The sequence below is a fragment of the Pteropus medius genome, unplaced genomic scaffold (genome assembly GCF_902729225.1).
Source record: "Pteropus medius unplaced genomic scaffold, Ma_sr-lr_union100, whole genome shotgun sequence".
NCBI classification, from domain to species: Eukaryota; Metazoa; Chordata; class Mammalia; order Chiroptera; family Pteropodidae; genus Pteropus; species Pteropus medius.
In genome coordinates, this window is record NW_024344253.1 from 4,679,297 (window position 1) to 4,685,160 (window position 5,864).

Here is a 5,864-nt window from a genome sequence, read left to right on the forward strand (position 1 = left end):
TAGTCTCTAGGTGAAGCGTAATATACATCCTTCTTAAAGCTGGCATTGCAGTTATACACTAATTTCACAGAACCATTGCAATTGTCTTTTAACCCATAATCTAGGCTCATAAGTGAAAGTTAATTCTGTATCCGTAGGAAAAAAATTTGTTTCTGTAGCATATGCATTAAAAACATGACTTTTTAATTTCGTTCTTTTCTTTTATAAGTGCTCCCATTTACTATAAAATCTAATTTAGGTGGTGATTTAGAAGAATGGAAACTATTAAAGTAAAACCAACCAAAAATTAAAATTATTTTATAGAGGAGGGGTGAGAATCCCATAATGGCTTCTCATTATAAGCACTCATAGAATAGTTCACAACGCAGCATATAACATTAAAGAATGATAGTAGTTTCCCCAAATACTTGAATTTAATATGTAGACATTATCTTTTATTCTAGAAGATAAATTTTCTAGAGTTCAGATTTAAAACATATTTCTTTCCTAAATTCACTCAAACAATTGGAAACCTTGAAAAACAAACAAGTGCGATTAAAGGTGACACCACCTAAAGTCTTGTTAGGCCCATCTTATCTTTAATATTGTCACACGCGCGCGCACACACATATACACACACACACACACACACACACACACACGCATGTCATACATTTTCTTCCCTCAGATGTTCATGTTTTTACGTAGCTTTACTGTTTAATAAAGACACTCAGGACACAGAACACCTCATTTCTCATTCTTAATAATGGTGCCTTATATTTGCAGGTGCTTTGGCATCTACAAAAGGCCTAATAGGCATGTAGGGCAGGCATTACTACATTTTATTTCCATTTTATAGGTGAAGAAAGTGAGGATAATAGAAATTAAGTACCTTGTGCCACTATAGTCTGATGGTGGAAACTAAAAGTCCAGTCCTTTTAACTCCAAATTCCGTTCTCCTTTCAATACAATAAGAGTTGTCATGAGCTTTTATAAGAGGGAATGTGTGAAAAATGCTCAAGAGTATTAGGTGTTTTAATATGTTTTCCAGCTCAATGTTCCCAAACCTCATTGACTGTCAGATTCCCTTGGGAATCTGTACTTTAAAAAATATTCTCCAGGTGAATCTGACAATCAGCTAGGATGGAGAGCAACTTCTTAGGTCACGTTCCCAGAAAACCAATGGACTGGTGATGTCAGCAACTGTGGCCCGTGTATTTCATCCAAACATGTAAACCCACTACCTACCTTCAGGTTGTAAGGTCTCATTCTTTTCATAAGAAGACATCATGCTAATAAAAATTATCTTTACCTTTCTACCTTCCACGTGTAGGCGATATAGTAGATGTTGTTGGCATTATCTAAATGCGAGAGAGGTAATATTATCACCATCTTAAAGATTAGGATGCTGAAGCTTGGGGGGAATAGGTAACTTTCCCAAAGGAACTGCCATTGAATAAGTTGAATCGGTTTATATAGAGTTGATTATTAGTTCATCAGTGATAATGATCTGGGGTAATCGAAGCATCTTTAAGTTCTGTCATCAAGAGATGTCTTTCAAAAAGAAAGGCACGAGGCTCTTTTATTTAAATAACTTTATTTAGAAAATTTCCAAAATCTCTCCTCTTTCTCATAACACACACACACACACACACACACACACACACACACACACAGTCATTATAAAAAAAAATTTGAAAACTGATTATTTTAAAAGTCTTATTCAACGCGCCAATTTATTTATGCAGTTAAGCAATTTTAAGAGACTTTCCAGACCATCTTCTTTTATACCTTAAATATTTTAACATTTTAGTTCATCCTATGAAGAAACATTTGCTTTATAGAAAAGCTGATGGTTTGAGTAACATACTTTGCTTTGATCCCATTTTCTGCCTGGGGAAGAGCATGTCTTATTCATCAGTCAATGCGTAAAGTTTTATTGTTTCGCTGGAGTTAGAGGAAGAGAAAAATAACGAAGGACAACTGCAATTTGAAAGAGTACCCAAGGGCTGGAAAAAAGATTTGCGATGATTCTGGACTTAAAAAATTATATTTTATGTTCGAAGGATCCTCTAGATATTATGAATTTGTTTACACACTTAGCTGAACTTTGAAAGGGGAACCTTAAATCAAGAAAATAGTTTTAATGAGACACTGCAGCTTTTCCTTCAGCCTGTCCAGAGTCTCACTGTGTGCAAGTTACTGAATCACTCTTGTCAATAAGACTAGTCATCCCTGTCTCACAATAGAAATTACAAAAATCAATGTGTCACACCTCGCGTGCTTGGAAAGCAGCCTTGAGGATCTATCAGTCAATAACAACTACAACAGAAACCATTCATGTCACATGCTCCTTTCTCCTCATCCCTTCCACCCCTCACGGCCTAAAGAAGAGAAGCCTGAGTTAGTGACTCCTCCGTGGGCTCTGCTTATTGGCCTATTTGCTGTAACAACAGTCAATTAATATTTATTGAACAATCGTAATGACCCTGGCATTGTGCCAGCGGTTGGCTCCCATCTTACAGTCTCTGCAGTAGTTATTTCTTCCGCCTGGAATGTTCTTTGATCTTCACATGACTGATTATCTCTTGTCATTCAAATAGTAACTGAAATTTTCAACTCTACCACTCCAAAAAGTTCTTCTTTCACTGTGAAGTAAACATCTGTCACATGCTATCATATCATCCTATTTTAATTCTCTGCATAGCACTTATTATTATCTGTTATTTTTTTATTTTTTATTTTAAAAATGTGTTTGTCATGTGTCTCCTATCTCTACGGTATAAGTACCACAACAGATGGCACTTTCTCTGTCTTGTTATTACTGTGTCCTCAGTACCTAGAACATTTCCTGATACACAGATATTTGTTAAATGTGTGAGAGACTTAGGATACAATAGTGGAACAAAAGTAGACGTGATTCCTGATTTCATGGGGGCTGCTTGTAGTTTAGTGAGGGCAACAGACAATCAAAGAATTATACAGTTTAATGGAAATTTACAACCATGATAAACGTGGAGATAGAGAACTTAGGAGTAGGGTAATTAACTGCAGGGTGAGATAAAACTTAAAAGAAGAGGTGAAAGGGGGATGTTATGGGTCAGATGAAGGAGATTGTATATTCTAGCTTCCATGACTTGAGGGAATGTGCCCATTCGAGAAAAAGCCAATGTGGTTAACCTGCAGAGGGAAAGTGGAAGTATGGTTTTCAGATGAGGCTGGGCTGGCAGGTGGGATCCAGGCCAGGGATGGATCTTGTGGGCAATAGTAAGCATTGGGATCATTAGCCTGAGATTAATGGGGGGCCTCTGATGAGTTTAAGCAGTGGTGGAATGAAGTGGTCAGATTTGTACTTTGAAAAAAATCACCCTGCATTCTAGAGAATAGACTAGTGATGGCTTATTTTTTATTTATTTTCTTTTTAAAATTAATTAATTATTTTTTTTAATGGTGACATTGGTTAATGAAATCCAGTTAAGTTTCAGTTGTATATATGTGTATATATATATTTTTAGGTGACGCAACTTTTGATTGACTTCACAGATTGCAAGGACCTTGTCAGCTTACAATCCCTTATTTTTTATTTTTTACACCCACAGCACCTGGTCTTCCTAGGTGGTCTCCCATCCAAGTACTAACCAGACCCGACCCTGCTTAGCTTCCGAGATCAGACGGGATCGGGCTTGTTCAGGGTGGCATGGCCGTAGACTGCTGTATATTTTAACAGTAAGGCATATATATATTTATATTGTGTGTTCACCTCCCGTAGATTGCTCTGTCACCACATATTTGACTCCTTTTATCCTTTCTACCTCCCTCCTCCCCGCTCCCTCTAACCCTCCGGTAACTACTAGTCTGTTGTCCATGTCCATGAGTCTCTATTTGTTTGTCCTGTTCATTTGCTGCTTTTAGGTTTATATCCCACATATAAGTGATATCATGTGATTTTCAACTTTTTCTGTCTGGCTTATTTCACTTAGCATGATTATTTCAAGGTCCATCCGTGTTGTTGCAAATGGCAGTATTTCATCTCTTCTTATGGCTGAGTAATATTCCGTTGTATATATGTACCACAGCTCTTTTAGCCAATCATCTATCGCAGGACACTTCGGTTGCTTCCATGTCCTGGTCACCGTGAATAATGCCGCTGTGAACATCGGCATGCAGGACTAGTAGTGGTTTAAATGGAAGAAGTACTGCCACCATCCAAACAAAATGTGGGTAGTTTGGATTAGATTGCTATAGAGGAAATGGAGTGCAGTAGACAGATTCAAATAAACAAGATGTGGTTTTGGGGTAGATATCAGGGGTGAGGGAGAAGGAAGTATCGAGGATGTTTTTTAGATTTCTGCCTTGCTTACCAGAATGGGAGCTTGCGTCACTCACTCTTGCAATGGTTACACTGCAAGGAAACCACAGGGGTGGGGTCGGAGGCTGGAAACGATGAATGCAATTTTGTCTTATGTTGTTCTTAAAGTGCCTTTGAGATATCAAAGTAGAGACATTTAGTAAATAATTGTTTATATGAGTCTGGAACTTCAAAAAAAGGTCTGTACTTTAGGAATAGTCACAAATTTGTGAGTCAGCTGTAAATAGGTGAAAATTGAAGTTATTGATATGGACACAATCGCCTGAATATAGAAACTGGAAAGAGAAAAAGGCTAAAACAGACCCTCAAGGGAGTTTCATCATTTAATGTCGTTTAATTATTGGATAGAGGAGGATGATCATGCAAAGCAGAGAGAGAAGGATGTGCCAGAGAGCAGGAATGAATTGGAAGAGAGTTGGGTGGTAGAAACCAAGGGAGGATTCATGCACGTGAGGAGCTGTGAAAAGACTGAGAATGACCCCGAATAGATCACTTTCCACCTTCTAAACATTATGTGGAAATGATGGAAATTCCGAAAGGAACCATCTGGTAAAGACGACCCGTAGGATCCTCTGTCATTGGGGGTTGGGTGGGGGGCGGGCGGGACTCGCAGAGAACACAGGTGCAGATATGCTTGGCCGATGCTTATGGTGGACTCTTTGACTTAGACCTTTAGAGAATTCCACCGCTACTGCTCTGTAGCAGTTTTGAGGTGTAGACTTCAGAAATGTTGCTGCTTTGGCTAAATATTCATTTATTTTAGTTACTGTAATAAAGCCTTAAATTATTTCTCTCTGGCTTCATCTTTGAGTTTTTTGAAAATATTTTTATGGAGTTTCATTTCAATAAGATTTTTAGGAGAAAGGTTTATAGTCTGGCCTTTGCCTAATTAAAACAGTGGTTCTTAAGGTTTTAGAATTTCCTGGAGGGCTGGCCCCACCCACAGAGGTTCTGATGTTCTGGTCTGGGGTGAAGACTGAGAATTTGCATTTTTAACAAATCCCCAAGTGGTTCTCATGCTGCTTATTCAGAGACCACACTTTGTAAACCACTGGTTTAAAATAAACAGCTTTTTATTGTTTTTATAGACAACATCCTGATTTTCTAACCTGGAATTTTATTCTGAGGTGAAGATAACACAATAGAAAATACAGCTGAAAATCAGAAAAAAAAACTTAGAGGTAGAAAATCTTAGTCCTGCTCTGAACCAGCCATGTTTTAGCCAGTCATATGAAACTGGGCAAGTCATTCTACTGCTCAGATTTTTCATTTATTTATAAAATGATGATAATAATACCTATTTTGCCTGGAACAAGACATTTTGTCCCAGGCTAATCAGGAGCAGTACGGCCGGAAGATTTGCATGTTTCTATGGAAAGAGAGATTTATACTCCATCAGAGAACTTCTCTGGGGGCTGCCCACCTGCAGAGAAAACCTCCACAAATGAGGCCACCTTAGTTTTCTGGAAGGCAGTATATGCACTGGGCCCGAATTTCAAAACAACACACCAGCAAC

At 38.1% G+C, this 5,864-nt stretch overlaps 1 non-coding gene across 1 annotated transcript; it reads right to left on the reverse strand.

Moving 5' to 3' along the window:
- Nucleotides 1–3,569: 3,569 nt before the first annotated feature.
- Nucleotides 3,570–3,688, reverse strand: LOC120607999 (5S ribosomal RNA). Its single transcript, XR_005654284.1, has one exon. It is a non-coding gene; the product is annotated as a 5S ribosomal RNA (ribosomal RNA).
- Nucleotides 3,689–5,864: the final 2,176 nt, after the last annotated feature.